This window comes from Palaemon carinicauda, chromosome 31, assembly GCF_036898095.1.
Source record: "Palaemon carinicauda isolate YSFRI2023 chromosome 31, ASM3689809v2, whole genome shotgun sequence".
Classification (NCBI taxonomy): Eukaryota; Metazoa; Arthropoda; class Malacostraca; order Decapoda; family Palaemonidae; genus Palaemon; species Palaemon carinicauda.
Window position 1 is genome coordinate 67,188,420 of NC_090755.1, and position 27,087 is coordinate 67,215,506.

The following is a 27,087-nucleotide window of genomic DNA, read 5'->3' on the forward strand; positions in this document are numbered from 1 at the left end:
ATAGCGAAAACCACGATGACCAGTGGAAATTGTGAGATTAGAATTAATGCTAGGGTATATATATGATGAAGTGTGGGACAGAGGTAGCTGGAGAACGCTGGCCAGAAACATCGACCCCACATAATGTGGGAAAAGATGCACTCAAAGAAGATGAAGATAAAAGAGATCCTTAATTTCAACAATAATTTTCAATCCATTTCAGGTGAATTTATTATCTTTTGCTAATTTACTAGAATTAGAGATGCGACATTTCCTCATTTTACAAAGAACTCTCAACCTAAAAACTGACTGTTTTCACAGGCCTTGTGGTGCAACGGATAACGCGTCTGACTACGGATCAGAAGATTCCAGGTTCGAATCCTGGCAAGGTCGGTTTCGAAGCTTTTGACTGATAAGAATCATGGAGTCGATCTTGATGAATGCAATATAAATTACATTTACTCTAAATCATGAAATGTTTCTATATTCAAATGCATTCAGGAAACAAAGAATACTTCTAGTAATTGTATTATGATCAGGTTAAAGTTAGCCTAAGACATGCATACAGGGCCAGGTAATCGCTGGAAAGAAGCTTTTGCCTGGTATGGGACTTAAAATAATGAAAGAGAATATTACAACCTGATAAAATGAATATCAATTAAATTGTTGCTCAAAAAGTCTGTGAAACATTCAAAATGTACTTTTGAATAAATTCCAGATATGTTTACTAGTTTTACAACAAATTAGAACATTTAGAGGACATTTTCTCAAACCATTTCACCCACATTAATCCTTCAAAGAACAAAGGAGTAAAACATGCAGTTCGTTTACACAGGCCTTGTGGCACAACAGAAAATAAGTCTGACTATGGTTCAGAAGATTCCAGTTCGAATCACGGACCAGTCAATTTCTAATCTTTTAACTGATAGGAGGCTAGGATATAGGGCACAACTGCATAATTATTTGAACAAATAACTATAAATTTCAGTGATAAGTTGGTGGTTCAATGTTCCTCTATTATTCAAAAGAATTTAGCAAATAGATACCAAACATACAGAAATATTTTGCACGTTGCTATGAATGGACATTACAGACCAAAAGGTGGAAAGGCTACAATGAAGGTGGATTCAAGATGACAACGTTAAGCAAATAAATTACCAATAATAAAATTGTGACAAATCACCCAAGAAAAAGCATTGTCTGAATCATATTAGATAAACTGGAATTACTATTCATATAAAAAAGATATCCTTAATTTCAACAGTACTTTTATATCCAATTAAGATGAATTTTATTATCTTTTGCTAATTTAATACAATTAGATAGTTTTGAGATGCGACATTTTCTCATTATTTTACACAGTATAGGTGTTCAAAGAACTCTCAACCTAAAAACAGACTGTTTTCACAGGCCTTGTGGCGCAACGGATAACGCGTCTGACTACGGATCAGAAGATTCCAGGTTCGAATCCTGGCAAGGTCGATTTCTACGCTTTTGACTGATAACATACATGAAGTCAATCTTGCAATACAAATCATGAAATGTTTCCAATTCCTAATGGATTCAAGAAACAAAGAATACTTCTAGTAATTGCATTATGATCCGGTTAAAATCTACAAGCATAAAACATCTATAGAAGGGCATATTCTGCAGAGCAACTCCTCGAAGGTTGCTTCTCACTTATATGAGAATATTACAACCTCACAAAATAAATATCAATTAAATTGTCGCTCAAAATGTTGGCAAGTCCTTCAAAAGCTACTTTGAATAAATTTCAGATATTTTTACTAGTTCTACAACAAATTAGATAGTTAAGAAGAACCACATTTTCTCAAAATATTTCACCCACAATCATTCAAAGAACTCAGGAGTAAAATATACAGTTCGTTTTCACAGGCTTTGTGGCATAACAGAAAAGTCTGACTATGGTTCAGAGGATTCCAGGTTCAAATCACGGACTGGTCAATTTCAAATCTTTTAACTAATAGGAGGCTAGGATATAGTGCATAACTACATAATGATTTGACCATAATATAAATTTCTGTGATAGTTGATGGGGAAATATTCTTCTGGGTTGCTTGTCAGATTGAAACATAAATAGACTCACTATGATTGGACATTACAGACCAAAAGGAGGAAAGGCTACAATGAAGGTGGATTCAAGATGACAACGTTAAGCAAACAAATAACCAATAATAAAATAGTGATAAATCCTCCAAGAAAAGACATTGTTTAAATCATAATAAACTGGAATTATTGTTCATATAAAAAGAGATCCTTAATTTCAACAATACTTTTATATCCAATTAAGATGAATCTTATTATCTTTTGCTAATTTAATAGAATTAGATAGTTTTGAGATGCGACATTTTCTCATTATTTTACACAGTAAAGGTGTTCAAAGAACTCTCAACCTTAAAACAGACTGTTTTCACAGGCCTTGTGGCGCAACGGATAACGCGTCTGACTACGGATCAGAAGATTCCAGGTTCGAATCCTGGCAAGGTCGATTTCTAAGCTTTTGACTGATAAGAAACTTGAAATTGATTAAAGTTATATATATAATAGATTTGTTGACAATAAAACATATTGAAAATACATTTACTCTAAATCATGTAATGTTTCCATATTTAAATATATGCAAACAAAGCATGCTTTTAATAAGTGCATTACAATTAGGTTAACGACTATAAGACACATATAGAAGCATATTCTGCAGGAAATCTATTTGTAGGAAACTTTTGACTAGTAAGGCATGAAAATTAAAACAAAAGTATACTATGATCTAACAAAATAAATATTAAATTAATTGTCATTCAAAATGAAAAGTATACTATGATCTAACAAAATAAATATTAAATTAATTGTCGTTCAAAAAGTTTCTGAGTCTTGCAAAAGCTACTTTGAAAAAAACTCAGATGTATCCTAGTTTTACAGCAAATAAATCATTTCAAAGTACGAAATTTTAACTAACCATTTCACCTGGATCAGTCATACAAATAACTCAGGACTAAAACACGCAGTTCGATTTCATAATCCTTGTGGCAGAAGAGAAAATACCATTGACTGCGGATCATAAGATTCCAGGTTCGAATCATGGACATATCTACTTCTGCGCTTTTAAATAAGAGGCTTAGATACATTGTAATGTACGATTAAGCAATCATTTGACCAATCACTATATATTTCAATGATACCTAGTAGTAAAACGTTCCTCTATCAATTAAACGGGATTAGAAAACAAATGCCAGAGAAATAATCTGCAAATTGCCCATTGGTATAAAAACAAAAATAGCATCCTTATGGACGGGCATTACAAACGAGAGAGAGAGAGAGAGAGAGAGAGAGAGAGAGAGAGAGAGAGAGAGAGAGAGAGAGAGAAGCTTATAACGAGGGAGGATTACAAGCCGAGAAAGCACTTTTCTATATAGAAAATGAACTAAAATCACTGTCCATCTCTATAGGGCACAACTACATAATTATTTGAACAAATAACTAAAAATTTCAGGGATAAGTTAGATGTTAAATGTTCCACATCATTTAAAAGTATTTAGAAAATAGATACCAAACCTACAGAGAAATATTTTGCACGTTGCTTGTCAGATGGAAACATAAATGGACTCACTATGAATGGACACTACAGACCAAAAGGAGGAAAGGCTACAATGAAGGTGGATTCAAGATGACAACGTTAAGCAAATAAATAACCAATAATAAAATAGTGATAAATCCTCCAAGAAAAGACATTGTTTAAATCATAATAGATAAACTGGAATTACTATTCATATAAAAAGAGATCCTTAATTTCAACAATAATTTTCAATCCATTTCAGATGAATTTTATCATCTTTTGCTAAACTAATACAATTAGATAGTTTTGAGATGCGACATTTTCTCATTATTTTACAGTATAGATGTTCAAGGAATTCTCAACCTAAAAACAGACTGTTTTCACAGGCCTTGTGGCGCAACGGATAACGCGTCTGACTACGGATCAGAAGATTCCAGGTTCGAATCCTGGCAAGGTCGATTTCTACGCTTTTGACTGATAAACTTGAAATTAATTAAGGTTATATAATAGATTTGTTGACTATAATACATATTGAAATTACATCAAGTAATGTTTTCATATTTAAATGTATTATGCAAACAAAGCATGCTTTTAAAAAGTGCATTACAATTAGGTTAAAGACTATAAATATAAGACACATATATAGAAGCATATTCTGCAGGAAATCTATTTGTAAGAAACTTTTGACTGGTAAGGCATGTACATTAAAACAAAAGTATACTATTATCTAACAAAATAAATATTAAATTAATTGTCGTTCAAAAAGTTTCTGAGTCTTGCAAAAGCTACTTTGAAAAAAACTCAGATGTATCCTAGTTTTACAGCAAATAAATCATTTCAAAATACGAAATCTTAACTAACCATTTCACCTGGATCAGTCATACAAATAACTCAGGACTAAAACACGCAGTTCGATTTCATAATCCTTGTGGCAGAAGAGAAAATACCATTGACTGCGGATCATAAGATTCCAGGTTCGAATCATGGACATATCTACTTCTGCGCTTTTAAATAAGAGGCTTAGATACATTGTAATGTACGATTAAGCAATCATTTGACCAATCACTATATATTTCAATGATACCTAGTAGTAAAACGTTCCTCTATCAATTAAACGGGATTAGAAAACAAATGCCAGAGAAATAATCTGCAGATTACCCATTGGTATAATACAAAAATAGCATCCTTATGGACGGGCAATACAAACTAGAGAGAGAGAGAGAGAGAGAGAGAGAGAGAGAGAGAGAGAGAGAGAGAGAGAGAGAGAGAGAGAGAGAAGCTTATAGCGAGGGAGGATTAAAATCCGAGAAACCACTTTTCTATACAGAAAATGGACTGAAATCACTGTCCATCTCTTATAAAAAAAAATTTAAACAAGGATGAAAGATATCCTTAATTCTATCAATAACTTTGAAACCTTTTCCTACAAGTGTTACTCTCTTTATAATACAATAGAGAATTAGATGATTTAGAGACCCGGCGTTTTCTTATAGGCTACCATCCAAATAATTGTTCAAAGAAGTACTGACCATAAAACAATTTCTTCTCACAGGCCTTGTGGCGCAACGGATAACGCGTCTGACTACGGATCAGAAGATTCCAGGTTCGAATCCTGGCAAGGTCGACTGTGAAACTTTTGACGGGTAACAAACATGAAGTCAATCTAGAACGTTATATATAAAGACTTGAAAAATGCAATACTAATTACATTTATTCTAATCGTTAAATGTTTCCATATTCAAATGCATTCGGAAACAAAGAATACCTCTAGTAATTGAATTGCATTATGATCAGGTTAAAAACTATTAGCATCAGTCACCCATACGGGGGCATATTCTGTACACGATCTCTTGAACACAAACTTCTGAATTATAAGGTTGATGAACTGAAACATGAGAGTACCTTACAATCAAACAAAATAACTATATAAAAGACACTAAAAAAGCTTACAAATCCTTTAAAAGCATCAATAAAATGTTGCTGCATTATACCAAGGATGAAGATAGTTAACATAATGCATATAGCCTAGAAGCATATCGAGTAGGTGACGTTTTGGAGAGAAATTTGAAAAATAAAACAAAAAATGTCATTACGGAGTATAGAGAAAGGTTATCTATCAAACCAATGGTTTCACAGCAATGGGGTAAAGGTCACCTTGTCTAGGACCTCTTGTTTTGACGGTATACATCCTTGACTGAGCGATGAACATCCCTGGTAGTGTTTCTCTCTGCCCTCTTTTCTTTCTACTCTTTAACAATGTCCTGCAGATTTCCCATTGAGCATATACGGTATGCTACTAAGCAACGTGAGGAGTAAGAGAGAATTTTCTGGCTGAATTATGTTTTGGTTTTGTCATTCCATTGCCTAAGCATCCCCTAAATGTGGCAATCACATGAGATTGAACTATAACTGAACAGAAAATTGCTATAGTGAAGTTTTAATCTGGCACTCAGAGAGAGAGAGAGAGAGAGAGAGAGAGAGAGAGAGAGAGAGAGAGAGAGAGAGAGAGAGAGAGAGAGGATTATAATATGGAAAGCTATAAGATCAGAATTCGTAAAAGAATAACTAAACGAGAAGATCTTATTTTCTCTAAATAGAAAAAATACTTTTTAATACTTCAAAGCATTAGTTTGCAGCACTGTTTAACCGCTTATAAAAATGATAAAAAAAAATTATCAGGAGTAATCTTAATTTCAGCAATAAATTTATCACTTTTATATAATTCCATTTACTATTTAATCTTTTACAAAAGATGCGATTGCTTCGAGGTACATTTTCTCAAACCAATTCCCCTAATTTAGCAATTTGAAGAAATCTTGACACAAACACAAAGGTTATTTTCACAGGCCTTGTGGCGCAACGGATAACGCGTCTGACTACGGATCAGAAGATTCCAGGTTCGAATCCTGGCAAGGTCGACTTCTAAGATTTTGATGGAGAATTAGCATTAAGAATTTCTAAAACATCAAATAGCTGAATAAATCCCTTTTCCATTGATATACCCTATAGTTTTTCACATTTAGTGAAAATCTTACATGAATACATAATAAACAAGAACAAACTAAACCGGATTGCTTCAAGGTACATTTTCTCAAACCAATTCACCTAATTTAGTCATTTGAAGAAATCTTGACCTAAACAAAATGGTCATTTTCACTGGCCTTGTGGCGCAACGGATAACGCGTCTGACTACGGATCAGAAGATTCCAGGTTCGAATCCTGGCAAGGTCGACTTCTAAGATTTTGATGGAGAATTAGCATTAAGAATTTCTAAAACATCAAATAGCTGAATAAATCCCTTTTCCATTGATATACCCTATAGTTTTTCACATTTAGTGAAAATCTTACATGAATACATAATAAACAAGAACAAACTAAACCGGATTGCTTCAAGGTACATTTTCTCAAACCAATTCACCTAATTTAGTCATTTGAAGAAATCTTGACCTAAACAAAATGGTCATTTTCACTGGCCTTGTGGCGCAACGGATCACGCGTCTGACTACGGATCAGAAGATTCCAGGTTCGAATCCTGGCAAGGTCGACTTCTAAGATTTTGATGGAGAATTAGCATTAAGAATTTCTAAAACATCAAATAGCTGAATAAATCCCTTTTCCATTGATATACCCTATAGTTTTTCACATTTAGTGAAAATCTTACATGAATACATAATAAACAAGAACAAACTAAACCGGATTGCTTCAAGGTACATTTTCTCAAACCAATTCACCTAATTTAGTCATTTGAAGAAATCTTGACCTAAACAAAATGGTCATTTTCACTGGCCTTGTGGCGCAACGGATAACGCGTCTGACTACGGATCAGAAGATTCCAGGTTCGAATCCTGGCAAGGTCGACTTCTAAGATTTTGATGGAGAATTAGCATTAAGAATTTCTAAAACATCAAATAGCTGAATAAATCCCTTTTCCATTGATATACCCTATAGTTTTTCACATTTAGTGAAAATCTTACATGAATACATAATAAACAAGAACAAACTAAACCGGATTGCTTCAAGGTACATTTTCTCAAACCAATTCACCTAATTTAGTCATTTGAAGAAATCTTGACCTAAACAAAATGGTCATTTTCACTGGCCTTGTGGCGCAATGGATAACGCGTCTGACTACGGATCAGAAGATTCCAGGTTCGAATCCTGGCAAGGTCGACTTCTAAGATTTTGATGGAGAATTAGCATTAAGAATTTCTAAAACATCAAATAGCTGAATAAATCCCTTTTCCATTGATATACCCTATAGTTTTTCACATTTAGTGAAAATCTTACATGAATACATAATAAACAAGAACAAACTAAACCGGATTGCTTCAAGGTACATTTTCTCAAACCAATTCACCTAATTTAGTCATTTGAAGAAATCTTGACCTAAACAAAATGGTCATTTTCACTGGCCTTGTGGCGCAACGGATAACGCGTCTGACTACGGATCAGAAGATTCCAGGTTCGAATCCTGGCAAGGTCGACTTCTAAGATTTTGATGGAGAATTAGCATTAAGAATTTCTAAAACATCAAATAGCTGAATAAATCCCTTTTCCATTGATATACCCTATAGTTTTTCACATTTAGTGAAAATCTTACATGAATACATAATAAACAAGAACAAACTAAACCGGATTGCTTCAAGGTACATTTTCTCAAACCAATTCACCTAATTTAGTCATTTGAAGAAATCTTGACCTAAACAAAATGGTCATTTTCACTGGCCTTGTGGCGCAACGGATAACGCGTCTGACTACGGATCAGAAGATTCCAGGTTCGAATCCTGGCAAGGTCGACTTCTAAGATTTTGATGGAGAATTAGCATTAAGAATTTCTAAAACATCAAATAGCTGAATAAATCCCTTTTCCATTGATATACCCTATAGTTTTTCACATTTAGTGAAAATCTTACATGAATACATAATAAACAAGAACAAACTAAACCGGATTGCTTCAAGGTACATTTTCTCAAACCAATTCACCTAATTTAGTCATTTGAAGAAATCTTGACCTAAACAAAATGGTCATTTTCACTGGCCTTGTGGCGCAACGGATAACGCGTCTGACTACGGATCAGAAGATTCCAGGTTCGAATCCTGGCAAGGTCGACTTCTAAGATTTTGATGGAGAATTAGCATTAAGAATTTCTAAAACATCAAATAGCTGAATAAATCCCTTTTCCATTGATATACCCTATAGTTTTTCACATTTAGTGAAAATCTTACATGAATACATAATAAACAAGAACAAACTAAACTGGATTGCTTCAAGGTACATTTTCTCAAACCAATTCACCTAATTTAGTCATTTGAAGAAATCTTGACCTAAACAAAATGGTCATTTTCACTGGCCTTGTGGCGCAACGGATAACGCGTCTGACTACGGATCAGAAGATTCCAGGTTCGAATCCTGGCAAGGTCGACTTCTAAGATTTTGATGGAGAATTAGCATTAAGAATTTCTAAAACATCAAATAGCTGAATAAATCCCTTTTCCATTGATATACCCTATAGTTTTTCACATTTAGTGAAAATCTTACATGAATACATAATAAACAAGAACAAACTAAACCGGATTGCTTCAAGGTACATTTTCTCAAACCAATTCACCTAATTTAGTCATTTGAAGAAATCTTGACCTAAACAAAATGGTCATTTTCACTGGCCTTGTGGCGCAACGGATAACGCGTCTGACTACGGATCAGAAGATTCCAGGTTCGAATCCTGGCAAGGTCGACTTCTAAGATTTTGATGGAGAATTAGCATTAAGAATTTCTAAAACATCAAATAGCTGAATAAATCCCTTTTCCATTGATATACCCTATAGTTTTTCACATTTAGTGAAAATCTTACATGAATACATAATAAACAAGAACAAACTAAACTGGATTGCTTCAAGGTACATTTTCTCAAACCAATTCACCTAATTTAGTCATTTGAAGAAATCTTGACCTAAACAAAATGGTCATTTTCACTGGCCTTGTGGCGCAACGGATAACGCGTCTGACTACGGATCAGAAGATTCCAGGTTCGAATCCTGGCAAGGTCGACTTCTAAGATTTTGATGGAGAATTAGCATTAAGAATTTCTAAAACATCAAATAGCTGAATAAATCCCTTTTCCATTGATATACCCTATAGTTTTTCACATTTAGTGAAAATCTTACATGAATACATAATAAACAAGAACAAACTAAACCGGATTGCTTCAAGGTACATTTTCTCAAACCAATTCACCTAATTTAGTCATTTGAAGAAATCTTGACCTAAACAAAATGGTCATTTTCACTGGCCTTGTGGCGCAACGGATAACGCGTCTGACTACGGATCAGAAGATTCCAGGTTCGAATCCTGGCAAGGTCGACTTCTAAGATTTCGGTGGACAAGAAGTCTAGCTAGATATAATGAAATTATTCCATAACTTTCAAATATATTTACTGTATAGGTGTATTACAATTATCATAAAGATTATTACCTCAACTCTTTCAATCCAAGTCCAGCCAAAAACATTTATTTCTTCTCCAAATCGCCAAGCCCTTTACTCGACTCATCTTAACATGAAAACAATTAGCATTAAGAATTTCTAAAACATCAAATAGCTGAATAAATCACCTTTCCATTGATATAGCTTATAATTTTTCACACAGTAAAAATCTTATGTGAATAAATAAAAAACAAGAGCAAACTAAACCGGACAAAGCTTACGCCTCATGACCCTGAATGGTAGAAAAAACACAGATGCAGAACAGGTTTCTTGAGATTCTAAGGGTCAAGTACTAATGTACACGGATATATTCTGTATATGGTCTGCTCGATAGAAACTTTAAAAAAAGAAACATAAAGGAAGGACATTACTACTAAAAGAAAAACTAGCTGGAAGGAGATTATTATATCCCATAAGCTGAAGTATATTACAGCAGAAAGAACTAATATAGATATAATGTTGCTTTTCATTCCATTATATGCCTGTGCTATAATACAATTATCATAAACTATGATGAGAAATTCACTAATTTTTCCAACTAACTATAAGTTCACACAAATATGATAAATGGTGAACCCAAAGCTTGGTTGCTACTGGGGAACACAAACTGTTGAAGACTGAGTATGGAGTTGGAACTAAGAACACTCTGGTTACTATAATCACCAAAATCTCCTATGCAGTCAGCTGACTGACTACGTACCTGAGGACGAGGAAGTACGGGGAAGGCGGTTCCAATCTTTTGGCGATCTCTCCTGTTCCACTTCTTGTTCCTCCGTACCAGGAAGGCGTACAATATATCACGACCCCTTTGTGGTAAATTTACTGTCCTATCTGTGTTACTGCGGTTCCGATTCCATCTCCTGTTTTCATGGAGCTGCCGCGGATGAAAAACTCGGACCTGGGATCAATGGAAGAGTTGAGGGAGGATGTGGAGTAAGAGGGGAAGCCATGAGACACGCCAAGTTTTGTCATCAAGAGGAGCATATTTTGTAACTTCTTGAAGTTCCCTATTGATAGAGCTTTACTCCATTCAAAATAGGACCATAACTCCTTGTTAACCTTTGATGAAGGTTATGGAACTTAATGTACAAAGAGATGCTCATACAGCAATTTCCTAATGTTTCAAAAGCATCAAATAAAGACTACATGCTGTGAAGTTGAGCACTGCCTTGTTTCTTCATCAGCTTTACACTGTGAATCTGGGAAGATAGATGCTTCACAAGAGCCCACCTGACATCATCGTTCATTTTAAATTATCAAAAGCGTGTAAACCCCTAACAGATTGAGTGTGTGATGTTAAGGTGCATGGGGCAGCACACCTACCACATCAGTCTCAGGAGAGAAGATGTCTGGTGGAGACAGGCGAGCTCAAACCATGCGCACAATCAGGAGAATCAACGGACACAGGTGTGTGTGCGGCTATGCTGGTGCCTGTGTTGAGAGACATATTGCTCACTAATACAAGGTTCCTTCTAAGAAGTGAGCTTCTCAATTACATGCCACAATGATGAGCTATGTCTGGCTAACACGCGTGGTAACTCACCAGTTCCCAACCTCTCACAGGTTAAGTGCATGTACTACTGCAGGCTCAGGAGACTGGGGGCATCCTACACTTAAACCTGCCTCTTTCTTCAGCATGCAAATCCATGGGATCATGTGAAATATGTTAATTATCTAGCACTTATGTGTGAGCGCACCCCATGTTTGCCAATATTAAGAATATCAGGAGCACACTTAAGCACAGACAAGGTCTAGTGCGCAGGGTTTTCTGTAACATGCAAAGTAGCGTGTTCGTCGGGAAACAATGATTGAAAGTTCAACACTACGTGATCAGAGATGTATTGCTCACGAGCGAGCGTTTCAACCAAAGGAAACTCCACTTGAGAAGGAGAGCTTGTTCCTCACAATATTGTCTTCTCCTGAACTCGTAGGGGAGATGGACAATCGGGACGACTGTCATGAAGATGCTGTCATAAGCTGCTGAAAATTATTCCTCTTTCAAGGTATCAGTTCCAAAATTTACCGGAAGAAACTTTTAATCCAGTTTGCTTAACTGTAAGCAAGCAAATAATCCTAAAAACACTGAAAAAAAGTAGTTAAAAGCCAAGAACTCCAGCCAGTGGCAAAACGTCTGTTCTCACTGACGGCTTGAACCAGAGTGATTACTCAATGAGCAAATAAGAGGGCAGGGTATACCCAATCCTGGCCCGTATCTACCAGCCACCTGTTTACACCTTGTTATAAATTTAATAACCGTATTTTCCAGCTTCGCTGATAATTTATCTTATGTAAAAGTAGAAGGTTTGTATTTGTGCCAGAACAAATAATAATAAAAATAATAATAATAATAATATTAATAATTATAACAACAATAATATAATATTTGTGTGTGTGTGAGGTGGACGTGTTCAGAGGCGCTCCGGACACTTACTGGAATAACTATGGTCATTTACATGCTTTCCCGTTAAAAATGTGTGTGTATGTGCATGAAGTGCTGCTCTGCCTAGTGAAGTGCTCTTTATCACTTGCAATCCTGTGCTTCTTGTTATAATTGAAAATTTCCCTCTAATCCAATCAGTGCCCGAAATTTCTTCCCCCCTCAGTGCCATTGGCTGCTTTCGGTTCAAACAGTGAAAATAAGAAAAATAAAAAGAGAGGAGTAACGGTTTGCTCTTCGCTCAGCCTAACCACAAGGTTAACATAGAAAAAATGACCCCGAGTGTCGATAGTGCCTCTCGTCCCTCCACCCCTCACATACAGAACAATTGTGTTTATTTTATCAATTATCGCTCTAACAACAGCGATCCGGAGTCCATCACAGATGTCGTGAGAAATCTTTTCACGGAAGAAGATATCACAATTGCATATGTCTAGTGCAAAGACTATATGCCCGACGGCATTCGGAATGATCGAAATGCAAAGAGCCTGACTTCTCAGAAGAAAATCTCTCTCATGTCAACTTGGCTCAAAACCACAACAAATGTTACCATTTGCGCAGATAACCCATACACCTTTCCTCCTGCCCAGCCAGCTGACCTCAATATAATGAATGTACATAACATTGCAGTAAAAGCCTTGGGGTTGTCAACTTCGCTGTCAAATAACTCTGAAGATCTCCGTGCAATCCCTGATGCAATCGCTGCAATGAGGCAGCAAATCAGTGATGCTGTAGGGCAGCAAATCAGTGACGCAATCGCTGCAATGAGGCAACAAATCAGTGATGCATTGGGTCACCAAATCAATGATGCCATCGCTGCAATGAAGCCGCCAATCAGCGATGCAATGGCCCTGCAAATCAATGATGCATTCGCTTCAATGGGGCTAAAAATCAATGAGATAACAAATGAAATTGGCCTGCCGGATACAGGGCCAAGGATTGTTACGAAGCAAACACCAGTCTTGGATACCACAACCTCCCCCTCCCCATTGTTAGACAGAAGAGATTCAAGATAAGTACCACCCACTCCTACCTCTCCCCCCTACCCCCGACTCATATGCCAGAGCGCTAATGTCAAATGCCCAAGACGACGACGAGGGATGGCAGACCTCCCGGCGAAAGACAAAGTCCCGACCCGACCGCAACCGCATTCAGGTCAACCAGCATTCATCCGGGAATATCTCCCCTCACCACCGCCCAAAGAGATGCCACGTCGTTGTCCACAACCTGCATTCCTCAGTGACTGAAGATGCCATCAGGCTACATGTTAGGAAATTAACAGGATCAGACCCTCTCATTCTTCATAGCCTAAAGTGTAAGGTAGAAGGTCGAGTTGCATACAGGGTTTCCTGCTTATTCCATCATCGGGAGGTCCTTGTAGGTAAAAACTTTGGCTCTGAAATACGTGTGTCCTTTTATAATCTTAAGAGAGACCAGCCTCCCCCAGGGACCCTAAACGCCCAAATTGATCTACAACAATCAGCCTCACCAAGCAATGCCCCGGCACCTACCACACCCACACCCCCTGAGATTTCTGCTCTTATCTCCAAAGGTCGACGAAATTCATGGAGTCATTAAGTATTTTGTCTTGGAACATATACGGGATCAAGCGGAATTTACCTGTTCTTAATGAGTTCTGCAATGATTTTCGTGGCATTATTGCACTGCAAGAAACCTTACTCCTCCCCCATGACCTGGCTATCAGTGATTCGGTTCATGCTGATTATAACAGTTTCTGTCTCGTCGATGGTTACTCACGACATCATCATTCAAGGTCGTCCGAAAGGAGGTCTCTCATTTCTATGGCATAGATCTCTGGATAAGTGCGTGAAACCAGTGACGTATCAAACTGACAGACTTCTCGGCCTGCAAGTAATGATCAAAGGTAAAACCATATTAGTGATTAATGCATACTTCCCCTGGGAGCGCCAGTCAAACTTTGATCAGTATTGTATATTGCTAGGAGAAGTTCAAGGTATTATTAATGATACCTCCACTGACCATGTGTGCCTAATAGGAGACTTTAATGCCCACCCATCTAGACTATTTTATAATGAATTACAGCGTCTCTGTGTTCAACAATCTCTTCAAATTAGCGATGTTGCCATCCTGCCTCCTTCCTCCTTCACCTATATACAAAACAGAAATGATATGCCCATCACATCCTGGCTTGATCATTGTATTACCACTGACCGCCTGCATAGCTCTATCACTGAATGTATTATACGATACGACCTATCGTCTGCATTCGATCACATACCCTTACAGATCACATTTCACACACCCTCCCTCCCGGCGGTACCCATCCAAAGGGAGAGGCTACCATCCATCTCATGGGATTTCTCCAACCTCCAAAAGTCCACTGCATTCAAACGCTTATCTGAAAGTAATCTTCCCTTGATAACTCAGCCTGCTGAAGCCCTGCTCTGCAATAATCCTAAGTGCCGCAACGAACAGCATAAAACAAAACTAAATGAATTCTACGTAAATATAATAAATGCCTGACGGAGCTCGGGAAGAGACACGTTTAGACTCTCTAGAGGTAACCATCGAAACATACCTGGTTGGAATGACTTAGTTAAAGACCTATACGCACACTCTCAAGAAATGTTCCTTCTTTGGAGGAACGATGGTGGCCAGAGAGAAGGTCCCTTTGCTCTACAGATGAGGCAAGCGAGAGCCCAGTTCAAACTTGCTCTTCGTCAATGTCGTAGCAACGAAAATCAGCTCCGAGCCGATGCATTGTCCAGAAAATTGACCAACCATGACTTCACCCATCTCTGGAAAGATATTAATTCACTAAACCCAAAGTCAAACAAATTATCCCAAAGAGTAGGGGATGCAGTTGGCGAAGAATCCATCGCAAGAATGTGGGGGGATCACTTTAGTACCATCCTAAATTGTATAAATGACCAAGATACCCGAAATGAAGTGGATACTCTCATCAATGTCAATATGAATTTTCAATATAGTGATCGTATCTCCCCGAGTGACGTGTGCGAGGCTATCAAGAAATTACCTAGTAACAAGGCACCCGGCTGCGATGGCCTTCCTGCCGAGGCTTTCAAATTCTGCCACCCTATAATTTATACCCTATTTTCTGCACTATTTAATGCCTGTATATTACACCAATATCTCCCCGAAACCCTTCTACTTGTCCACTTAATACCTCTCATAAAAAACAAACTGAAGGATGCCAGTGACCCAGGAAACTACCGCCCCATCGCCATCACAACAATCTCATCGAAAATATTTGAATCCCTTCTGTTCCGTCGCCTTGCACCATTTCTCCACACCGCAGACAATCAATTTGGTTTTAAAACTAACCACTCGACTGACACCTGTATATATATTTTAAAGGAATTATTGAATTTCTATATATCCTCGGCCTCCCGTCTACTTATGCTTTGTAGACGTGCGGAAGGCATTTGACAGAGTAAACTATCTGAAACTCTTTTTGAAACTACGCAAAAGGGGGACTCCTCTATATCTCATCGGTATATTATACTGTTGGTTCTCAACACAGCAGTTCTGTGTCAAATGGGGCAATGTCCTATCCCAGCAATTCGGTTCATCTAACGGTCTCAGGCAAGGAGGCATCCTCTCACCATATCTATTTAATGTTTACACAGACGATTTGAATATCAGACTGAATTCACTTCCCATTGGTTGTACGGTTAATGGCTTTACCATAAATAACCTTTGCTACGCTGACGATATGGTCCTCATCTCCCCCTCTGCCCAAGGCCTACAACGTCTTATCGACACCTGCAACGCATACGCTAATGAACATGACATAATCTATAACGAATCGAAGACACAGTGCATGTCTGTCCTTCCTAGAGCGCTCCGTTTCGTAGAAGATCCACATATTTTCCTTCAAAACCATCAGCTAGCATTTGTCAATGATTTTCCTTACCTAGGTCACATCATTACGAAAGATTTAAAAGACACATCTGACATTGAAAACAGGCGACGTAAATTGTGTTGTCTAGGGAACATGGTAACGAGAAGATTTGCCTTCTGCCGCCAAGATATAAAAAAACTCCTATTTCAAACCTACTGCTATAACGTATACGGCTGCTCGCTATGGACAAACTATACGTGTGAATCGATGAGACGTATCACAGTCATTCACAATGATATCCTAAGGCGCCTCACCAATACCCCGAGGCACCATTCAGCTTCAGCGATGTTTGTTGAAAATAGACTGGATAACCTAAAAACCATCATTCGTCGCTCTATAGTAAGTCTCACCTCCCGCCTACGATCTAGTGAAAATCCCCTAATTCAAAATGTGCTTGCAAGTGCAGCGAGAGTAAAATCCAAAATGTGGGAAACCTGGAATACGGAAGCGTCAGTACAATGAATTGTATTCACTAATATCTGATAGTGTGGCTATGCCAAATATTCATCACTAAATAACTTTGGCATGATACCCAGTAATGTTATGATAACGTGTTTTATTATGTTACATCTTTGTTGTCTAGATGTCCTGTATTTCCTTCACACCACCTGCTCAGTGACTAGATTTTTTTTTTCTTCCTCCCCAGTGTTCTTTCATTATTCAAGCAATTTCTGTTCCAACATATTTATCATTGTCATCGCCATTTTTTTTTTCTCCCTCTCTTTTTGTTTGCTGATATGTATGTTATCATCATTGTTAAGCGTTAATTCTATTGTGATTTTGTTACCCAGACCTTACAACTCTGTGTCAACCTGCTAATTGATGTTTATAATATATCACTGATATTATTGCATATCTCATCTTTTTTTTACCGATGTCAAAAGTGTAAGATCACTGTACCCTTATTGTAACTCTGTATATGGCTTTTGCTGAAATAAAGATTATTTTTATTATCATTATTATTATTATTACTAATAATAATAAAGAGAAGCATAACTGGTCCTATATGCAGTAAATACGCGCAGACCAGTCTTATTACTATAGCATATACAGGTGTCAAGCTCTAAAATGAAAGAGAATCATTGAAAATATTTATACATTGTACAATAGTATGGTTCTAGGACAATTGCCAGGAGGACAATAGCCAGCCGGACAATTGCCATTCGGTAATTGCCAGTTTTAGTGCCATGCGGATAATTGCCAGTGGGACAATTACCAGCCGGACAATTTCCATGCTTAACAATTATTTTCGGTCCTATGTGATTTCCTTGTTTAGAATTTTTTGTAAATATTTCTTTCTGTATTATTTACTTCCAAACTTCAGCAATTTTTGTAAATATTTCTACTTCCAAACTTCAGTAGTGAACATTTTTATTTGTATACTTCAGCCCTTTTAAATGATCTCTACCATCAAAAGTGAGAGTGGTAAAGATATTCTCGTTGATGCTCTACAGTATATGTACCATAAAAATGGATCTAATAGCGATAAATCCATAATCAACTGGGAATGTGCTAAGAGAAAACAAAATTCGTGTATAGCTAGAGTGCACACAAAAACAAAATCAGAAAACTACTAGTTGATAAAATCTATCGACTAACATAATCATGAAGCATCTAAAAGTACTGTTGATGCTAAGAGTGCTGTTGCAAAGTTAAAAGATGATGTTACATCGAATAATTCTACCACAAGATCATTAGTTGCAAGCTGCTTTTTGACATTAGATACTTGCTCACGGGCTGAAGTGCAAAACGTCCAGCATCTAAGTAGAAATGTTCGTCAATGGAGGCAACAAACTATAAGTGCTCCAGCAATCCCTAGGGAAAGGATCGGGTTTTGCATTCCAACAAATTTTCAACATCTTTCATCTGGAGAAAAGTTTTTGCAGTATGATTTGGGAGCTGAAGACCATAATCGTATTCTGATATTTGCTACTGAAGTTGGGTTTGATCATTTAAGGAGGTATAGAAACTGGGCAGTTGATGGAACCTTCAAGGTGTCACCGGGAATCTTTTATCAACCTTACACCATCCATGTCCAAGTAGATAATTGTAGTTTTCCTCGAATATTTGGCCTTTTTCCAAACAAGACTCAGGAAACATGAAATGTTTTACAACAAAATCCATGACATCCTTCAGCAAACTCCTACAACTATAATGAGTGATTTTGAAATGGGGACTTTTAACGGATTTAAAGGTATTTTTCCTGACGCTATTGTGAGTGGATGTTTCCTCCATTTCTGCCAAGCGAATTACAGGAAAATTGTTGAGTTAGCGTTTAAGGTTCGATACCATAATGATAACGAGTTTTGTCTCAAGATACGATGTTTCTCTTCTCTTGCCTTTTTACCAATAGAAGACGTTCCAACAGGTTTTGAGGAACTTTCCGAGGACGAAGATATCCCTGAAGAGTTTCTTGCTTATTTTGAAGTTACTTACATAGGAGTGATGAGAGGAAGAGGCGGAAACCGTAGAAGAGCCAGTTCATTATTTCCAATTTCGATTTGGAACATGCACGTAAGAACTCAAATGTGTAAGCCAGGAACGAACAAGTCTCGAAGGGTTCCACAGTGCTTTATCAAATAATGCTGAACAACACCCTCATATTTGGAAACTTATAGATCGTCTCATGAAAGAGGAAATTTTGTCGCAAACAAAGGTGATTCAAATGGAAAGAGGAGATGAGACCTACAAACACAAAATATAAGAAGATCAACAAGCGTTTAGAGCAGATAGTCAGCCACTATAATCCTGACGATAAAATCATCTTTCTTAGATCTATTGGTTATAATGTACATATTTTCTTAAGTATGATAAAAGTGTTATAGATGTGCTTTGTAAATAAATGTTTCTTAAACTATTTTCGATAAATTTGATTTACCTTTTTTTCCTTTTTTTAATCTGTTCTTGACAGAGTTTAAATTAAGCAAAGGTTATCCAACTTATCAAACATAAAAAGAAAGCAATGACCAATAAAAAACAGATAGAAAACAATTCAATAATAATATATCAATGGCAACTGTCCGGCTGGCAATTTTCCAGTTGGCAATCGTCCATACTGGCAATTGTCCGACTGGCAATTGTCCGACTGGCAATTGTCTGTTCACACAATTGTATACTGTATTTATACCTATGCTTGTCAAAGACACATTTCCCCTTCTATCTATGCCTCCCTTTAATTAACACCAAGATAACTTGAATAATTTATAAAGGATATGAGGTATTTTTGTGGCTTAATAATCTAACAAATATGACAAACTTATAACAGAGTTTGTATTTTTCCTAACATACAAACCCGAATTCTTTACTAAAGGAGATATCTAGCGCGAGCTGGAAAATATGGCAGAAAAACCTTAACAAGGTCGTTAATGACCGGGCAGGTAATTATCTACCTGTTAGTGGTGGGGGACCGCCGGTCAGTAGCTGCTGTTTACCTTCAATCGGATTCTAGCAAGGACTATCCTAGGGGGCGGTGATGGAGGGAAGATTTGAGTAAAGAATTCGGGTTTGTATGTTAGGAAAATACAAACTCTGTTATAAGTTTGTCATTTGTTCCTACACTTGATACAAACCCTCATTCTTTACTATAGGAGGCTTAGTCTTGAGGCCAGGGTGGCCAAGGAGTTCCCTATTCCTAGGGAAGATAGTCCTCAGACTAGACTCTTTTGAAGCAACAATCTTCCGTTATATCTTCTTTCTTTGTAGAGCCCCATAATCTCAGCACGACTGAAGATTTGTAGCTTCAAGGAAACAAAAGTTTCAGGATGAAGTGGGTCAGGAACATTAGACTCGGACCCCTTCAAACTTAGGATTCCCCCGACCTTGCAAAGGGGAAACCTCGTGACCACGAGTATAACTTATACCCTGTGAGAGGAATCAGATGAGTATCATACCTTACTCCCATTGGCGAGTTAACCTGAAACTGGATACAGACTAGGATCCCCAGATGGGAGGGAGAAGGAGACGAAGAAGATAGATGGATATCCTTCTTAAAACCTAATGTAACCCAGTATCCTCAGCCAATGATTACTGTCCCCTGAAAGGGCGTAAGGTAGCTACAGCACCCGTTGACCTGTCACAATAGGCCCTATAGAAAAGGTGTCTAGAGACCTATGTGTCACGTCGCTCAAATAGTGAGCGGTGAATGTAGATTGGTGTTTCCAGACCCCAGCACTTAAGACTTGAGACTGAGAAATTTCTCTTAAACACCAGTGAGGTAGCCACTCCCTTAACTTGATGGGCTCTAGGTTGTGCTGCCTCTGGGTCTCCGTAAAAACACCTCGCGATAATTTTCTTGAGCCAGAAAGGGATGGTGTTGCGAGAGGTTATATTCTTTACCTTGTTGGTACTAAGGAAGAGATGACGGAGACGTGGTCTGAAAGGTCTGGTGCGCTTCAGATATTTCTTTAGCGCCCTGACTGGGCATAGTAACGACTGGTCTGTATCCTGTTACCTTATTGAGGGTGGAAAACTGAAATTCTCAAAATCTCTCATCGGTAGATGAAGGATTATGAGTCTAGCCACCAAGCCCGGTACGAAGTTGCGAGACACTCCCCCCCCCAACCCTTAGAATGGGTGACGATGTAAGACAGACCATGTAGCTCACTGACCCTTTTAGCCGAGGACAGAGGTACGAGGAAGACGGTCTTAAGGTTCAGAAAGTAGCCTGAGGCCCTTAAGGGCTCATAGGGTAGACCCTTCAGGGAACATAAGACACGTCTCACGGTGATGGTCTAATCTCAACTGGGGGATAAGATCACTCAAAACCCCAAATCAACCAAGGAGATGTCCTCTGAGGCAGAGAGGTCAACCCCTTCTCAGTCTACAGATAAGGCTCAAGGCTGCGAGATGGCCCTTAATCGCCGAGACTGAGATGAGCTTTTCCTCACTGAGGTACATAAGGAAGTCTGGGAACTACAGATTCCTTCCTTTTGAGAACCCAAATGCTCCACATGGTCGCTGTTGTAGCGGTTAAGAAGTACATTGTCTTGGCCCCAGCAGTTAGGACTTCCAGTTGGGACTACCTGGAGTCTTGGTTTGACAAGTCCTCCCTGGCTCGCGAGGTAGCCGACTGTATCAGACCACGTGTCAAGCCAGAAGGGACATTGAAGTCGCTACCATTGCCGAGGCTTCTGTGACTGAGCAGAGCCTGGAAGAGTAGTGTCTCTTCGTGGATTAGCCCGGTGTGAGCCTCGCCGCGAGGGGATCCAAGATCAGACGAGAAGGGTTGACGTCTCTGATCTCGGCAAACGGACCAGGTTTAAAGGTCGCTCAAAAATGGCAGAGGCAAGGGACAGTGACATTGCACTAGCAGTTAGGACAATGCCCTAGAGACTGACCATATATTATATGGTCGACCAAGCCTCCTCTCCATTCCAGCTAGGACCAGGGAAAGCCAGGCAGTGGCTGCTGATGACTAAGCAGATAGATCTATAGGCTCCCCCAAAACCCCCAACCTTAGCTCACAAGGATGGTAAGGTTGCAAGCAGTAATGGCACTAACGAGTCTGAGCGGGACTCGAACCCCAGACTGTCAAACACCAGTCAGAGATTTTACCAATCAGTCCACAGCCAAAAGATTAATTCTGGTCTTAGGGTTTGGGGCGGACGACATAGCCTGTCTAAGGCTGGAGTGTCAAGAGGTCAAGGAGATAGATGCAAATCGACGAGGCATGAGATATTACACATAGTTCATAAGGCCTTCAATAGGAGGATTCTAAGTCCCTCGACGGCAGTTCTCCCGAGGAATCCTCAGGCTGCGCTAATTCCTCACGTGTTATTACAGGTAAAAGTGGAAACGCGAGTAGCAGACAAACCTTATGTCTTACCCCTCGTATCTTTCTTATCGAAAGGGGAAGAACGGTAGAAGTTGGAGTGTTTGGAGGTAATGGCGAAGACCGTTGACGAGAGTCGGAAGACTCTCTGTCATAAGAGTAAAACTCTTGATGACGATGGTCGCGCGCATAGCGCTAATTGCGTGCGTGCGCGGACACTCTGTGCTAATTGTTACGAGAGCCTGATGACTCAGCGTAACAAACTCAAAGGTTCCAAGTCGTGTGAACTCGAAAGTCCAGCGCGACAGAGGCCCAAAGGACTCCTAAGGTCATGAGAACCCGTAGGAGTTCAAAGGCTCCCGATCACGCCCGCCGAAAGGGTGATCGTCACGAGACCCCGAAGAGTCAACGTGAGGAGAACCAGTAGGTTCAAAAAGACGTCTCCTTACAGCACGAGGGGGAAAACGTCAGGGATGAAGATAACTCCTCCACAGGGTGGATTTGTTCTCCCGAACGAGAACGTCGCTTAAGACAAGGCTCTCGCTCCGGCCACGGAGAACCAAAAGCATGAGGGGGAGGAGCGTGGATCAGCAAACTCCTACAAGTTTTCTCTCATGAATGGGAGGAAGGTTCTCCCAAAGGAGATCGCCTAAAACAAGCTTTCTCCCTACTTTATGGGGAAAAGCGTAGGCGTAATAACCTCTCTCTCGCAAACGTGGGAGAAGTCCTCCCAAAGGAGGGTATTGCCTGAGGCAAGATTTCTCCCCGCTCTATGGGAAAAAGTGTTGGCGTAATAATTTCTCTCTCGCGAACGAGGGAGAAGTCCTCCCAAAGGAGGACATCGCCTACGACAAGCTTTCTCCCAGTTCTATGGGGAAAAAGCATACGCGTAATAGTCTCTCCCGAAGGAGTACATCGCCTAAGACAAGTTTTCTCCCAGTTTTATGGGAAAAACGTAGGCGTAATAATCTCCCTCTCGTGAACGAGAGAGAAGTCCTCCCGAAGGAGGGCATCGCCTAAGACAAGCTTTCTCCCAGTTCTATGGGAAAAAAGCATAAGCGTAATAATCTCTCTCGCGAACGAGAGAGAAGTTCTCCCGAAGGAGGACATCGCCTAAGACAAGCTTTCTCCCGGTTCTATGGGAAAAAAGCATAGGCGTAATAATCTCTCTCTCGCGAACGAAAGTGTTCTCCCGAAGGAGGACATCGCCTAAGCCAAGTTTTCTCCCAACGTAGGCGTAATAATCTCCTTCTCGTGAATGAGAGAGAAGTCCTCCTGAAGGAGGACATTGCCTGAGCCAAGCTTTCTCCCAGCTCTTATGGGGAAAAAAGTGTAGACGTAATAATCTCTCTCGCGAACGAGGGAGAAGTTCCCTCCGAAGGAGGAACAAGCCTCAGACGTGCTTTTTCCCCAGCTCAAGGGGAGAAAGCACAGTCTTCGGGACGAGATACCAGAGGTAAAACTCATCGAGCTGTTTGCAACTCTTCACGAAGGAGAGAAGGTTACTGAATGGCTGAAGTGGGGAAGCTTTCCCTCGGAAAGGGGGTGGTTCTCTCACGCAGCCCAATTCCGAGGAAGGTTATCGCTCCCTCGTAAGGGGAGGTTCTCTAATCCCTAGAGGCGAACCTCCTGGCAGCAATCTATATTTCCCAACAAGTTGATCAAGTTGCAGGTTGACAACGAGTGCTAACTTGTAACATGAAGCGCAGGATAACGAACAGAGCGGCCGAAGCCCTTACCATTGTGTTCTACGTCACTGCTATCTGGGTGTTTTCTTTTAGTCTCTCTAACACGTTTCCCCTTTCCCTCCTGCTCTCAACCGAAGAGAAGAAGGGCCGAACCCCTGCATCTTCTTCTGAGGTTTCCGAGAGACTCGTAATCCTTAACTCAATAGGGAGCACAGGAACGGGGGAGGGTGTCCTGTCTGAAACTCGAGAGTGAGGGATTGACCCCGCGAGTGTATAACCGGAGATTTGCGTGTGTAGCGCTAATTGCGTGCGAACACCTTGCGTGACGGGAGTCTGAAGACTCCGCCATAAGAGTAAAACTCTTGATGGTCATGGGCTCAGTGTTGGTTGAGCGTACGCGAACACTTCGCGCGACAAGAGTCCGAAGACTCTCTGTCATAAGAGTAAAACTCTTGGTGCCCTGTTTCACAAGAACCAGAGGGTTCAGCGTGATCGTGTGTGCCCCTAGAGGTTGTGTTGCGAGAACCCGAAGGGCCAGAGCAATGGGAAACGGAAGTTTCCTTGTCACGAGACACCGAAGTGTCAGCGTGACTAAATGCACGAGAGCGAGGTTTCAGCAACATGAGTTGCGAGAAAACGAAGGGATAGCACACCGGGAAACCGAAGTTTCCTTGTCACGAGACCCCAAAGGGTCAGAGATCGAGAATTCGAAGGGAAGAGCGATCTTCTCTGAAGATAAAGAGTGAAGCGAGGAGAAGCGCTCTATCTGACTTTTCTAGAGCGAACGGAGACCCTCAAACTATTATGCAAAGAAAAGTTCAAGGTCAGGACGTGCTTTGCCCTCGGCCGCGCTCCTGGCTTCTTAGGCTGCGTTTACACCAAGCGAGTTGAGTCGAGTCAAGGCAAGTCATCACGCGTCATGAATCGCCACCCCAGTTTAACATTAATTTGTATGGATATTTGAAGAAACTAGTTACACCGGAAGAGTCGAGTCAAGTCATGTCACGGCGCGTCGCGTCGAGTCACATATAGGGCTGGACCCATTTTCTACTTCAGTCACAGCGAGTCAGTAGGTATCTCTGTCTTAAGACTTTACCGATATAGCCACTAAACTGCGATGCATCATAGAGGTCGCTATGATGTAGCTTTATAGTAAAACTAATTATGAACGAATTATCATGTTTTATTTTTTATTTTTGGGTTCAAAATACAATACTATATACTGTATATATATAATAATATAATATAATATATATATATATATATATATATATATATATATATATATATATATATATATATATATATATATATAGGGTACGTTACTATACGTTTACAATTAACAGATATCTTAATGCGATTATACTGTGTATATATATATATATATATATATATATATATATATATATATATATATATATATATATATATACATACACATATATATTATATAATTACATAATAAAATCCATGACCCAAGGGATCAATGGAGAAGTTAGGAGTGTGGGAACGTCAAGTCATAACAGGATGTGAAAGTCAAGACCAAGCTAAATCATTGCAATGTAACATTTTGTATCAAGAGTAAACACAACACAAGCATCCCGTGAGAAACAGTTGACTTATTTGATCTTTGGACGGAAACAGATGTGTTCCGGTAGTAATCTTGTGTAATCATATTTATGTAAAATGCTGAGATAACTAATGAAACGTTATCACCAAACTTTATATTTTTGGGAGTTCTTTTTCATTTGTCATACGGAATGGTCATCCGACCAAACCATCCATACTCCTGTGATGGAGCTACTAATAAACTGTTTAAAAGTTAACTTACATAGACTTATTCAGAAGAAGTAACCTACAAGTCTAACAACTATATATCACATTGAAGAGACATGAGATAGAACACTAATGTGTGTTTATAACAGTACCACACCAACATATATATATATATATATATATATATATATATATATATATATATATATATATATATATAGTTCTCTTTTACTTTATGTTGGAGTGACGATATGAATAAGATAGATCTGAACTCACTCAAATGTGATCTACAATCATATTTTAAGGAGGGTTATTTTTTACCTTCACTACAGATGTATTTTAAGACGGGAATACTAAGAGAGAGAGGAGGAAAAGAGAAAAAAAAAAAAAAAAAGAGATGATGATGCCCAAGGAGAAGACGAAGCCACAATAAAGTAGCCACTTCAACCAAGGAACTTGCATCTATTCCGTATGAAATCAGACAGGTCACTGATGCGGGCTGACGCAGTCGGTGTATACGGAGATGAGTCAAAATGAATCTCATCAAATGACGTTCATGACTTGACGTGACTCGACTCGCTTGGTGTAAACGCAGCCTTAGATGATCCCTCGTATGAGAAAGACGACAGCGAGGCAGAATGATGATGAGAGGGAGTGTTCTTCTTAGGTTTGTGCCAGAAGCGCATATAGTCTCGGGGTGAGACAGAAGGCGAGGAAGAGCTAGATCGATGATGTCTCTTCGGCAAGAAAATCTAGGTGAAGGGGTAAACGGGCGCGGGAGAGTGTTCTCGCACGTCTGTGCCAGCCGTAGGGCGCACGCAAGCAGGAGAAAGTTCCCTAGCGTGCGGGCGCACAGTGGATTCATACGGGGCGCCCGGGAGAATGTTGGCGCGCATCACTAGGAGAGGATTCACGAGCGTGCGCGCATATCCTTGGGGATGCGCGCGAGAGAAGGCTGGCGCGTTGGTAAGGGTTGGCGTGCGTGAGAAGGCAGCATGGATGACTTGTCAGAAGTCCTGCTATCAGTAGAAAGTTGGCGCGCAGGTTTTACCTGGCGCGTAGGATGGTACACAGTATGGTGCGCAGGAGAGTGAGATGTTGGGCGCGTATGCGCACGTGCAGGAGAATGTTGGAGCGCGGGAGAGCGCTGGCAAGTAGGAAAGCACTGGCGCGCAGTAGAGCGCCATTGCGCAGAATATTGATGGCGCGCAGGTAGTTTGCGCGCAGGTGAGCGCATGGCGCGTGATGGAGCTATGCTCTTGTCGGAGCGTATGCGCATGTTGGCCCGTACGCTCTTGATGCCCTATGTTAGGGTAAGGTGGAAGCACTCTTAAGTTTGTGACGAGAATGCTTATAGTCTTGCGGCGAGACATCTCGTTAAAAGATAGAAGGCGAGGAAGAGCGAGAACGATTATGTCTCTTCCTATGTCGCCTGTGTCTCCGGCAAGAACATCTGGGCGAAGGGGTGCGTAGCTCT

At 39.6% G+C, this 27,087-nt stretch overlaps 1 protein-coding gene and 17 non-coding genes across 18 annotated transcripts in view; 17 read left to right on the forward strand and 1 right to left on the reverse strand.

The window, feature by feature from the left end:
- The window catches only part of LOC137625006 (uncharacterized), a 214,039-nt gene that overhangs the window by 140,722 nt on the left and 46,230 nt on the right, over window positions 1–27,087 (reverse strand). The window lies entirely within an intron of this gene.
- TRNAR-ACG (transfer RNA arginine (anticodon ACG)) lies at window positions 300–372 on the forward strand. Its single transcript has one exon. It is a non-coding gene; the product is annotated as a tRNA-Arg (tRNA).
- TRNAR-ACG (transfer RNA arginine (anticodon ACG)) lies at window positions 1,389–1,461 on the forward strand. The gene has a single exon. It is a non-coding gene; the product is annotated as a tRNA-Arg (tRNA).
- On the forward strand, window positions 2,416–2,488 carry TRNAR-ACG (transfer RNA arginine (anticodon ACG)). The gene has a single exon. It is a non-coding gene; the product is annotated as a tRNA-Arg (tRNA).
- TRNAR-ACG (transfer RNA arginine (anticodon ACG)) lies at window positions 3,936–4,008 on the forward strand. The gene has a single exon. It is a non-coding gene; the product is annotated as a tRNA-Arg (tRNA).
- Window positions 5,102–5,174, forward strand: TRNAR-ACG (transfer RNA arginine (anticodon ACG)). The gene has a single exon. It is a non-coding gene; the product is annotated as a tRNA-Arg (tRNA).
- TRNAR-ACG (transfer RNA arginine (anticodon ACG)) lies at window positions 6,396–6,468 on the forward strand. The gene has a single exon. It is a non-coding gene; the product is annotated as a tRNA-Arg (tRNA).
- On the forward strand, window positions 6,709–6,781 carry TRNAR-ACG (transfer RNA arginine (anticodon ACG)). The gene has a single exon. It is a non-coding gene; the product is annotated as a tRNA-Arg (tRNA).
- Window positions 7,022–7,094, forward strand: TRNAR-ACG (transfer RNA arginine (anticodon ACG)). Its single transcript has one exon. It is a non-coding gene; the product is annotated as a tRNA-Arg (tRNA).
- TRNAR-ACG (transfer RNA arginine (anticodon ACG)) lies at window positions 7,335–7,407 on the forward strand. Its single transcript has one exon. It is a non-coding gene; the product is annotated as a tRNA-Arg (tRNA).
- Window positions 7,648–7,720, forward strand: TRNAR-ACG (transfer RNA arginine (anticodon ACG)). The gene has a single exon. It is a non-coding gene; the product is annotated as a tRNA-Arg (tRNA).
- On the forward strand, window positions 7,961–8,033 carry TRNAR-ACG (transfer RNA arginine (anticodon ACG)). Its single transcript has one exon. It is a non-coding gene; the product is annotated as a tRNA-Arg (tRNA).
- On the forward strand, window positions 8,274–8,346 carry TRNAR-ACG (transfer RNA arginine (anticodon ACG)). The gene has a single exon. It is a non-coding gene; the product is annotated as a tRNA-Arg (tRNA).
- Window positions 8,587–8,659, forward strand: TRNAR-ACG (transfer RNA arginine (anticodon ACG)). Its single transcript has one exon. It is a non-coding gene; the product is annotated as a tRNA-Arg (tRNA).
- TRNAR-ACG (transfer RNA arginine (anticodon ACG)) lies at window positions 8,900–8,972 on the forward strand. The gene has a single exon. It is a non-coding gene; the product is annotated as a tRNA-Arg (tRNA).
- Window positions 9,213–9,285, forward strand: TRNAR-ACG (transfer RNA arginine (anticodon ACG)). Its single transcript has one exon. It is a non-coding gene; the product is annotated as a tRNA-Arg (tRNA).
- On the forward strand, window positions 9,526–9,598 carry TRNAR-ACG (transfer RNA arginine (anticodon ACG)). Its single transcript has one exon. It is a non-coding gene; the product is annotated as a tRNA-Arg (tRNA).
- Window positions 9,839–9,911, forward strand: TRNAR-ACG (transfer RNA arginine (anticodon ACG)). The gene has a single exon. It is a non-coding gene; the product is annotated as a tRNA-Arg (tRNA).